Genomic DNA, 12,801 nt, shown 5'->3' with positions numbered 1-12,801 from the left:
CCAGCATATACTAAAGACTAGATCCAGACTTAACTGGGCAGGAATTAGGTGAGGCCTACTACCTTGAGCATGAGAACTTCAGACACAAAGTTGAAAAGTACCTCTGAAAGCTCTGCTTGCCCTCTATATTCAAATAAAAGTAGAAATCTATTATAGAAGTTAACAGAAGTTTGAGTAAGGTCATATATGTGTTGATCTGTGCATTGCACTGTACTGCCTTTGCATTTATTTGCAGTGAGACTAGAGGCAAAAGAAACAAATAACAAGCCATTTGTCTTCGCCATAAAAATTAATTTATAATTTTTAACATACCTGTCTTTAAAGCATCACTGGCCAACCTGAAAATGAGATAAATTACTAATTTGTCTCATCACCCCAATAATGCTTAAATATAGGAATTTGATGGGGGTTGTCCTGCAGCATAAAACAATAAAATACCTTATTTTGGGAGCATACTATGAAAATGAGCAAAGTTTCCAATCTAAATTATTTCAAAACCGGAGACGGATGGATTGCAAAATCATCTGCTTAGGGTCAGGTGATCAAGTGTTTGCTTATTTCTGATGGCTAAAAGCATGAAATTGGCAGTATCGGGCTTCGAAGCACTGGAACTAAAGCCCTTCTGTGGATGACTGAGCGGATCACGGACTGCAATTTTCAAAACAAACCGCACATCACGACTTTTAAGGGTGTTCAAAGATTTTTTGCTACCTTAGTGAAGATCTAGGGGAAACTTTGCCACATGCATGTGAAAATCGTGACTTTTGCTACGATTTATGTGCGAACATCCTTAATCACGTATAACACAAGTGACTAAAAGGATCTGCATAAAACATTCAGCTAGTGTTCATCTCTTGCGCAAGGCAGTCGTGAACAGAAAAATTACACAAAAAGTAAACTTGCAGAAAAATGTTGCACATTCTCCAACTATGTTCCGTCAGTGGGTCCATTATCTTGATGTGTGGAGAACATGGTCACAGACTAGGGTATACCAGCAAACTTTGTAATGAGGCAAACAAGTGGTAACTTTGGTGGCAGAGCAAAAAAATCTTTGCACCCCCAGGTGAGAACAATAATATTACCTACTAAAAAATCGCCATCTCAGAGGCAACAGATGAGCAGGATACAATTACTGCATGAGGAAGTAGGGCAACTAACAGAAAAAAAGAGTACACTGCTTTATGGCATCAACTGCATGTGAAATCAATATCGTAATGTAATAATGTTTTATTTGTACACAAATCTACTCCCAAGGGCATAGACCAACGTGCCGCATTCGAGGAAATCTACATGTCCGAGTCGTGGACTGATTTGTCCATTGAGGAGAGACAAGCGTCCAGACATTTTACTATCGCAAACCCTACAATGTTCAACATTACAGGGTCTCAGATCACAAAATGGCTTTTAAGTCGGTAAACACACATTACAACGCATTTTTTACAACGCACTACCATTACAACGGAACTTTTACAACGCAAGTACCATTACCACGCATTCATTTACAACGCATATTTTTACAACGCAGGTACTTTTACAACGCATACCATTACAACGTAAGTATTGGTAAGTATATAATTATATTTAAAATGTTATATGTTAGGTTTTTTTTAAAGGGGTATTTTTAGGGTTTAGGGTCAGTTTTGGGTTTTTGGGTAAAGGGGTATTTTTAGGGTTTAGGGTCAGTTTTGGGTTTTTAGGGTAAAGGGGTATTTTTAGGGTTCAGGGTCAGTTTTAGGTTTTTGGGTAAAGGGGTATTTTTAGGGTTCAGGGTCAGTTTTGGGTTTTTGGGTAATGGGGTATTTTTAGGGTTCAGGGTCAGTTTTGGGTTTTTGGGTAAAGGGGTATTTTTAGGGTTCAGGGTCAGTTTTCAGTTTTTGGGTAAAGGGGCATTTTTAGGGTTCAGGGTCAGTTTTCAGTTTTTGGGTAAAGGGGTATTTTTAGGGTTCAGGGTCAGTTTTCAGTTTTTTGGTAAAGGGGTATTTTTAGGGTTCAGGGTCAGTTTTCAGTTTTTGGGTAAAGGGGTATTTTTAGGGTTCAGGGTCAGTTTTCAGTTTTTTGGTAAAGGGGTATTTTTAGGGTTCAGGGTCAGTTTTCAGTTTTTTGATAAAGGGGTATTTTTAGGGTTCAGGGTCAGTTTTCAGTTTTTTGGTAAAGGGGTATTTTTAGGGTTCAGGGTCAGTTTTCAGTTTTTGGGTAAAGGGGTATTTTTAGGGTTCAGGGTCAGTTTTGGGTTTTTGGGTAAAAGGGTATTTTTAGGGTTCAGGGTCAGTTTTGGGTTTTTGGGTAAAGGGGTATTTTTAGGGTTCAGGGTCAGTTTTGGGTTTTTGGGTAAAGGGGTATTTTTAGGGTTCAGGGTCAGTTTTGGGTTTTTGGGTAAAGGGGTACAGGGTAAAAATAAAATTAAATTAAATTTAAATTAAATTAATTAAATGAAATTAAATTAAATTAAATTAAATTAAATACAATTACATTACATTATATTAATTTTAAATAATATACAATTAAAAAAAATATATATACTTACCAATACTTACGTTGTAATGGTATGCGTTGTAAAAGTACCTGCGTTGTAAAAAAATGCGTTGTAAATACATGCGTGGTAATAGTATTGGCGTTGTAAAAGTCCCGTTGTAACGGTATGCGTTGTAAAAACATGCGTTTTAACGTCATATATCCTTTTAAGTCAGTATTAGCCCATTTTGCAAGTCGAAAAAGTCTTTTTTTTTACATACTGGGTTTAGAGACCCATGCTAAACTGCAACTGGGAAGGGGGTGAAAGGTGCGTGCATTCTCTCCTAACTGCGATTTGGAGTGGCATGTATCATGGTTGCAAACCACTGATCAGTTTCCAACACCTCAATGGAGGCAGTAACTGATTACCAAAGGGGAAAATATCCTCTTGGGGACACCTTCACCTTTGTGAATGGTGTTGGGTAACCTCAGACCACTGCCTGCGCCCTACCAAGATTTTTCAAAAAGGGATACATATTTTAATTTTATTTTTAAGCAGTAATGGTTTGTTGCCCTTGCAAGCCACAACCCTTAAGGGTGTAAATGTACAGGAATTTATATAGCGCAAATCACCGAGCGGTTTCTAAGCGCTTGCTTAGGGAACCCGTCCTGGTATTCCCCTGTGAGATAACCCCGGCAGGGTATCCGCAAGGTGAAAGCCAGGCATCCCGCCGCGAGGGGCCGTTGTGGAGATTAAGCAAGCTATTGCCCAGAGTCGCAGAGTGTGAACCCGTGAATCGAGTAGGCACCGGAGCGAGAATTGTCGAGTCCATGGACCTTTTAGGACTCAAGACCCGGCCGAGCCGGGAATTGAACCCTGGTCCCGGGCTGACCTCTGCTTCCAGGTCTGCCTCCTCTAACCAGTGAGCCACACTTCTCCACGAAGTGTAGCCAATCACAGCCGGAAAATGAATATTTACTATGCACAGTGTTCTGCAACCCCTCTGCAAGTGGACATTTTGCTAAGGGAGTAATTAGTACATAGGTCGAATTACAAAATCAGAGACTGGTCGCAAAATGTTGGTGCGCAGTTTGTGACCAGTCTTATAACATCAGGCCCAAGGTTTGAATTTATTTATTTGACAAACTTATAATGCACCCAGCTACCCCAAGGGGTTTCCCGGTGCAGGATAGTTGAATACTCGTAGGATAACGTATAGTAGTTGCTGCTTATCAAATGCTTCGAAAGATCATTGAAATCGGTGACTCACAACAGTATGGAAGCTATTTTGCTGATGGTTGATAAGATTTACATAATTAATTAATTTGCAAACTTAACTGGAATGGGTCTCCGGGTTGGTGTACCCTTAAAACCAGGCACGACATCTTGTCTCCCCACCAACACTTTTGTGGCCAGGCACAGATGTTCCCTCAACTTCAAAGAGTGAAATTCAAGGAGGCGCATCCAGGCAGACAGATGTCAAAGCAAAAGTTGCCAGGCAAAGTAGGATCTGCACATTTACCATCTCCCTGCCATTTATGAACAAGCATTAGCAAAGCCAATAGGGTCGTCTTTGGGAGCTAGTGACTGTCACTGGTTTTTGTCAATGCTGTGGAGCACCGGCCAAAAAAACAAAAACAAAAAAACAGAGCATAGTGGCGCATCATGTGTGTATGCGCCACCCATCATAACACTACTGGTTTCCGTATCATTGAGCAGGGGTGAGCATGCATGCATGATGTCTGCATGTGCAATGATCACCAAGCATGCACGTGCCTACTGAATGACGCAGGTGTCATTTTGTTTATTTTCCAACCTAAGATGGCAGGCGATGGAAATTTACAAAGTGCATTTTCTATTTCGCTAAGGCCCATTTCAGCAAGCAGAGCATCCTGGCAGCAAAGGGCAGCTCCAGGGCCCTCCAAAAAAGGTTTTTTAAAAAAGCTGGGTGGTGGGGAAAAAGGATAATCGAGTCACACAAGTGAGAAAGAAATGCAGAGCGAAGGAGGGGCATTTGGTGTTGAGCGAGCCCACGAGACAGAGCACCACAGGAGGTAGAGAGCAATACAGATAACAGGGGACCATTGGTTGGCAGGAGGATAAGCACACGAGGGAAAGAACACGGAAAACACATGCATACTTGTGGGGTGATGAAAAAAGAAAAAGGAAACCTCCTTGGAACAGCTGAAGACAGTAAAGTTTTTGACGCATACAACTGGAACTGCAACATGGCCCAGACTGAAAGACCAAATCAAATGGTTTGAATAGTTCAACTGAATGATTAGCACTTTGGAATGTCGGAAGCTGCTCTGAAGACAATGGAGAGGCCGAGGGCCAATAACTAGTGTAACAGACCTTCTGCTCCGACATTCCAATGATTGTCCTTGTGTTTCCTCAGTTTAATTTAGAACAGTCTTCCCTCGGCGGGTACAATGTTCTGATAGCATTCTAGCTCTTGTGCCTAAGGCCGCTAAACGTCCATGCCCCACGTTATAGCTCGTTGACTGCAGTTAAGGCCCAACATTCAGAAAATTGCCACCAGCAACTGCAGTAGCCCTCAACAGCAGGCTATAATGCTACCTTTAAAAACTTCAACTAGATAAGAAACTAAACCTTTCCCGCCATGAACACAGAAACCAACAGTATACTTCACCCTGGGAAAGAGAGTTCCTCCTGCTGTTATCTCCCGCGGCTTATTCTGTTTATTACGAAAGATGTTCCAAAGCCAAACACCCAAAAAGAGGGCAGGAATACTTCTGCTTCCAGGTTTTGCTTTTTTAAAACAAGCACGTGAGGATTACAGAGGGCGTTTGGAGATACAGCGAAATATTCCTGCTTTTGTCAAATATTTGTTCCATAGGTTTAATGAAATGAAAACTTAACCACAGATCGGGTGACAGAAACATTTCTGAGCTTTAGAGTCAACTCGAGACCTGAATCACCTCATCACAGGACAAAATGGTCCTGGTTTATGATGGAAGCCTGGGAACAATCTGCAAAGTCACCCAGGAGTCACAAATAATAACAAACAGAAATCTGATTGCAAACTGCCTGATGGGTAAATGGAAAGCCTAAAAAAAACGAGTTCGAGATGGATGCTTTGAAATGTCTGCCCTGTGTCAAGTTAATAAAATTTAAAAAAGTAGTTACGTTCATTTTAAAGGGCCAGTTAAACCGCCGGAAAGAGAATACAGATGAATCAATCAATCATGGGGATTGTAAGCACGCTACTTACCCATGAGGGTCTCAAGGCGCTAAAAAGGGGGGGGGGAGGGGGGGTTGTCTAGTCTGAAAAATAAGGTTCTTTGAAATTAAGAGTTTGAACCCTAAGTAGGATTGAAAAGATTCTATGGTTCAATTTGGACTGTTCTTCTTGAGTTCTCCATGGTTGCCATGTAGCACTAGCCATGTGCGACACCTTCAGACATTCCTGGTTGTTCACCCTATTGAACGGCATTCTGGGACTTGTAGTTTCGCTTAACCGTAATTATCTATGAGCTCAAAATCTCAGCGCGCAAAGTGCAGTTCGCTAAAAAGCCAGTCCGGGATGAACATGTTACACACCACATAAAAGCACTAGGTAATTGTGTACAGACACACAGAAGATACCACGGCCAGTCCAGCAATACAGAAAAAAAGCCCACAATCAAGGCATTAAAGAAAATCCCATAACATGCTTGAGACAGCGATGCATGGTTTTCATCCAGAACCATTTCAGCACACCTCCAGCAGGGACAATTCAGAACACCCTCTTTCAAACCAAAAGAACCAAACAACAAAAGACAACAAAAAAGAGAAAGCCAGCTCGACTTCTTCCAGCCCGCTGCCCCAGAATGGGGCATGTTGTCTAGCAGCTGTCCGGGATGGTGGATAGATCGGCGCTGCAGATGAATGCGGCGCAGCTGGGCCTCAGTGCAGATAAGCAGACAAAGGGCTTTTTCTTGGCCTTTCCTAATGAAAGGGCTGTAACTACTCACATCATCCCGTGACTCTGAATGCCGCATTCATTGTTCGGAGGCATGCCAGGTGCCAGCCACCAGTGAATGTAGGGGAACAAGATTAACTTCCCCTAAGAGGTACCTACTGTCAGTGCCACATAAGAGTGCAGCCAAGGACAAGCACATGCTTGACAAACGCATCCCTCTTTCCTTGCTGGATAAATGCTCCAGAGAAATTAATGTTTTCGTCAGCCAAGAAATTAAGGTTCTGTAAACGAGATGCACTTCATACTTGCAACACGACACCTGGTTAAAGTAAAAGTAGGCGATCAGAACTCCATCCTATTGGAGGGGATCATTCATGACGTTGTCCTCCAGCTGCATGTTGATAGTGGAAACGTACTTTGCTATGTTTTTAGTTGTCCGCCTCCATGGCAGAAAACAGGCCCATCTTTGATCTCTCTGTGATCACATTCAACACACCATTGTGATCCCAAAGCCAGTGCAGAACCATCGATTCCTGCAGGTCATGCCCAATGATCTCAAAATCAAAAGTAATCCACCGGGATACTGTACTCATTGATGCCCGCAGTATTTCTCATTCTGTGCCACATACTAGTGCTTTAGGATCACCCTTCGCCCGCAGCGCCACATTGTTACACCAGTACTATTCTAACACATCACTATTACCATCCTAACTCTACTACCACAATACCACCTCAAAGGATTGCACATTCGAGCTTGGCAGCACACTTCCAACCACAACACCATACTCTTATATTAACATACAACACATCAAAACCAACCATACATGATTACAGCACTCCCTCCCTGCACCACCATTCAAGCACTGCACTGCTATACCTACCACAACACTGTTCCTGAAATGTTATCAAAGTATCACACTTAGCTCTGCACTCCCCCCACCACCACACAACCATCGCCACAACTACCTAACCAGCACCTCCTGCTACCATCGTATTACTACACTCAGAGATGTACAATGCCCTGCAACATGGTCCCTGCCCAGCCTTGCACTAACACAACAACACTCTAAACAAAGTAATACCATTCACCAGCAATTCATCATCGCCACCTCCTCAACAGCACTTCCTGATTAATACACTACCACAATCAGCTGTTTCACAACAATACCACCTTAGCACTTCACGACTACTCTGATGGCTACAGAACTCCCACCACTGCACCAAACTCAAATGCAACCCCACTAAACCTCCAGCCACTGTAACACTATCACCAGCATCAGCGCATGAGTGTAACGCTGACTTCAACTACCCTTCTGCTATTTTCTTTCGCCACAGCACCTTCATCTTATAGAAAATTCTACAACATGCAGAAATACACACCCACTTCCCAGGATCACAATACCACGCATGAGGTACCTCGCCCAACCACAAACCACTCCAAGACTTCATAACACAAGACTTTCTATGAATATAAAAATGTTGCCCTACATCACAATACAGACTCTTCAGTCACATAGCTCACCGCACCAACCTCACAGCCCAGCATACCTCACAAATTAGATGAAGTTATCTGGGCACTTAAATGAAACATAGATGTTATTGAGTCAGTTAGGAGACACTTACCTTCTGCAGATAGTTTTCATACCCTGAAAAGCAAGGACTTTGCTACCTCAGGTTGCCTTCTGTACATAGACATGTGTCCTTCACACCTACATGTATTTCACAACTACTATCCAGTGTTCTCTGCAATGCAGGTGTTACTATGTCCCACTTAAAAAGTGTGTAAAAGAAAGAGAGAGGAACCCCTTGGAATAAACAAGGGAAATAGGGTGTTAAACCTGAAAAGATGTGACTGTTCCCTTGAAGCATATATTGGATCTAGCTAGAATCTAGCTATAGCACATTCATTAATGGAATCACAGAAACATACGGTGTTATTCAAAAGGTACACAAATATTTATTAAAATGACAAAGATAAAAACCAATTCACAATTATAAATCATCTATTACAAAAAACAAGTAAAATTATTGGTCAACTAATAAAACAGTTAGACAATTTCTTGTGACTTGCACAATGAAACGGACAGACAAAAAGTTGCAAAACATGAAAATTGTGAGATACAGTTGTACATTCAATACTACAATTTAATCACTCCCTGGTCATGTAAACAAAAACTTGTATATCACCAAGGGAGGAGGAGATTTGAATTGTACTGGGTTTTGGGCGTCGACGCGTTTCGGTGGTAATGCAGTGTTAATCTTCCACCTTTTTCAAGACTACAAGTTCGGTGTCTGTCTTTTTACAGGGTCTTTGCCATTGTCCTATAATAAATATACATACAATTACTATTCTGTTTGCATCATCAATCAATATAGGTACATTGTTGGCAAATGAACTCCTTGAGAATAGACCCAGGTCTCCACATTCTCTATTATACAGGAATGGTAATAAATCACACAGTGCATTCAACATTTCCTATATCATGTTAATGTAAACCTATATACATTTCTATATTTACTTCCCCTTTAAAAAGATGGAAGGCTCACTTAGGGGGGTTGTCCGTAGACTAGGTCTCACCCTTATTGTTAGAAATGGGCACACACTAGAATACCTCGTATCTATTGAAGAACCATTGTTAGTGGTGACCTGGTCCTGTCCTTACAGATCCTGTTATTATCGAGCAGAGGGCAGGTTGGGAACAAGTACTGTTATTGAAAACAATTAACATGGGGAAAATTGAAGATCCTAACATTTGTATGTACCTAGTCTACGGACAACCCCCCTAAGTGAGCCTTCCATCTTTTTAAAGGGGAAGTAAATATAGAAATGTATATAGGTTTACATTAACATGATATAGGAAATGTTGAATGCACTGTGTGATTTATTACCATTCCTGTATAATAGAGAATGTGGAGACCTGGGTCTATTCTCAAGGAGTTCATTTGCCAACAATGTACCTATATTGATTGATGATGCAAACAGAATAGTAATTGTATGTATATTTATTATAGGACAATGGCAAAGACCCTGTAAAAAGACAGACACCGAACTTGTAGTCTTGAAAAAGGTTGAAGATTAACACTGCATTACCACCGAAACGCGTCGACGCCCAAAACCCAGTACAATTCAAATCTCCTCCTCCCTTGGTGATATACAAGTTTTTGTTTACATGACCAGGGAGTGATTAAATTGTAGTATTGAATGTACAACTGTATCTCACAATTTTCATGTTTTGCAACTTTTTGTCTGTCCGTTTCATTGTGCAGGTCACAAGAAATTGTCTAACTGTTTTATTAGTTGACCAATAATTTTACTTGTTTTTTGTAATAGATGATTTATAATTGTGAATTGGTTTTTATCTTTGTCATTTTAATAAATATGTGTGTACCTTTTGAATAACACCGTATGTTTCTGTGATTCCATTAATGAATGTGCTATAGCTAGATTCTAGCTAGATCCAATATATGCTTCAAGGGAACAGTCACATCTTTCCACTTAAAAAGTGTTACAGCATATGCTTGAGTTCAAGCCCCTTCTCTTACACCTTAAACGGATCAATGACAAATCGAACCAACAGCAGTGCAAAGATGACTCATTGAAAACGTTCTTGACAACATATGCATGTAGTATGAAGGTTAGTAGTGCAGAACTGCTGGTTACACGAGGCTCAAGATACAAAGCTAAACTCATCAGACTGGAAAACCCCTTTTCAGACTGAAACCCTCAACAGCAAATACGAAACAAAGCCATCCTCGTAAAAAAACACAAGAGCAACAGAGGTTTCATTGCTTCTCAGTCAATGGTACAAAAGCGAATGTTGGCAAGGCAAGCAAAAGAAAGGTTGCTGGCATGCAAAATGGCAGCAATTTGGGCAGAAATGTGATCTTAATATTTTACTACCACGCAAGATTTCCAGAATCCTTTCAGCGCTCAATTATTTCTCGAGTAAAGCGAATCAGAAATATTTGGGAGGGAAAATTACCAGGTCTGGTTTGTAGGCTGATTCTGAAAAAAAGAAAACAATTTGGACTCTCCTCTGGACACAGTAAGGGAAACCTCCAACTAGCACATTTGGGTGGGAGTAGGGAGGTTGAGAAGGGTAAAGCTAAGTAAGGAAAAGATATCTCCGATGAGACAATTTAGATCTATGTTTCTTCCTCTCAAATATTTTATCTGGTTTTAATGCCATTGATGGTGCAGGGATTCACTTGAAAATCTCCCCTACTGAGTTACGGTTCATGGTCTACTGAAGAAGGGACACCCTTGATCAGCTAAGGCATTCAGTCCTGTCTGTGTACGCTTGTGCCAAAGAAACTGTTGGGCCATTGAGTAAATTCATGTACAACTGTTTTGTATTGTAATCGCATTCATATATCGCTTACTACCCCGAAGGTGTGCTGAAGAGATTTATGGCGGGTAGCATGCTACTCAGCAACCCAGTTAATGGTCAACCTTGTGGTCATTATTGTTTTCATACAACTAACAGCACTTTTGACTTACTGCAAGTCGAAAGAGGCACACAAACCATGCCCCCGGAACACAAAGGCAAATACAATGAAGCAGCTGCAATTACAGTTTCTGAATAAGATTCTTCAGCGGGGCAAGGCCAACTGATACTAGCCGTGGTGAAACTAGAAAACAAGGTTCTGCAGATTCACGCCTCGTTTCGAGTGGCCTTTTCAAATCAATTACTTCTTGGTTCTGTGAACACTGGCTTCCTACCACAAAGTGATGCAAGGTGATTGTCCAACGATTTGTGTACCTTCATTATTTGCACAGTTATTAACTTGTGCCGAGCAGTAATTCTAGGGGAAGCTGCAAGTCTTCCTCATAATCCAGTATGAGCACAAAGCAGACTCCGAAAATCAATTTTCTTTTCCCTCTGCTGGCTGGCTAGGAGGCAGCTATGTTTATTCATTACATTCTGGGACAAGTTTCTTTCCCGCAGTTTCTTAATGTGGGAGCTGGCTTTGCCCCATGCATCACCTGACAGGCTTTGGCTCAGGCTACTGAGGACATTGTTCGTTTACTGTTATTTCATTGTGTACATACAATTAATTTAAAAAGCTTTGGTTTTTGAAGATTTTGGAGTCTTCACAGAAGGCATTTTAGAAAGGACAGGAGGTGGAAAGGGGAGAGTGTGAAATCTCAAAAACTTCTTTTTTTAAAACTAGACAGAGGGTGCTTTTAGAAGTTACCATATTTATAGCATTTCAAATTAGTTGCTGAATTCCGGCAAATAAAAGGCATAGGAGAGAATAAGCATGGACTACATCAAGTCAGTGAAATAAGAGAAATAATGGGTAAAAAAAGACAGTGGTGTCAGTGGTAGCTACAATGGAAGAAATGACACATGACGGCTAAAATGTCATAAGCCTTCCGTAGAATACACAGAATGATATTTAAAGAAATCTACCATGACAAGTCTACCAATCTGCAATGAATGAGTGTTGAGTTCTAGGGAAAGGACACAAAACCATAGTACAGCGTAAAGTTCAGAAAGGCAAATAATAAATAGACGCAAACGTACCTGCATTATGGTACACAATGATCTTACAATGTAGTCACTACCAGTGTGCATCACAAAGGTGAGTTTCCATCTTTCTTCTAAAAGGCCATAGAAGCTGACGTGCTTCAGAAATCTTTTGCTCTTTTGTACCCTACTATTCCTACTGACTTCCACCTTCTGGTTGACATATTCCTAGACATTCCAATTTGCCATGAGCCTTGTCTGGTTGAGCAGACAGCGCCCTGAAACATTCAAGTTGCAACACAGAACAAGACATGCAACTTAATACCTTGCCGTAACTGATAGCCCCATAACTAGGTTCTGTGCATGTGAAGGTCCTACAAGCAATATGACCTTCAGATACATTCATCATTCACAAGCAATCGTCACACAAAGAGAAAAGACATTTCAGTGCAAATACAGTATGCATTAGCTGGAGCACCTGAGGAGGGTATGAGGCGGACTGCAAGCACCCTTTTTAGCTGGCAAGCTAAAGCTGCCACTGTAGCAGGTGCTGTAAAACAAACACGAACCAGGTTTGCTAGGCCAACTCTCCAGATGAGAGAAGTATACGACCCACTTTAAGTTTGCAGACCTGACCTTCTTGGTAGCCATATGGAGGAATGCTAAGTCCTGCATGTCACCTCAGGCAACCAAATTATATGTAAATAATGCAGGGACGCTGATGCCGCTACCTGATTTCATTACTTCTCGCATTTAGAAGGTGTTATACAAGATCTCGGGGTCCATTGAACTTATTCCTTATTTGGAGCAATAGTTACACGAGGCGGTCCCAACGTACAAGATCAGTGAAGTACTTCATGGAGTGATACGCCCTACTGGACAGTGGCTGTGGAGTTATAAGTGCGCCTTGTTGTTAATCTGCATATGACATTTTAGATTGAAACTCTGCC

At 41.2% G+C, this 12,801-nt stretch overlaps 1 protein-coding gene across 4 annotated transcripts in view; it reads right to left on the bottom strand.

The window, feature by feature from the left end:
• The window catches only part of ZNF462 (zinc finger protein 462), a 215,161-nt gene that overhangs the window by 20,672 nt on the left and 181,688 nt on the right, over positions 1 to 12,801 (bottom strand). The window lies entirely within an intron of this gene.

This window comes from Lissotriton helveticus, chromosome 2_1, assembly GCF_964261635.1.
Source record: "Lissotriton helveticus chromosome 2_1, aLisHel1.1, whole genome shotgun sequence".
NCBI classification, from domain to species: domain Eukaryota; kingdom Metazoa; phylum Chordata; class Amphibia; order Caudata; family Salamandridae; genus Lissotriton; species Lissotriton helveticus.
This window is presented reverse-complemented; position numbering and strand designations above follow the sequence as displayed.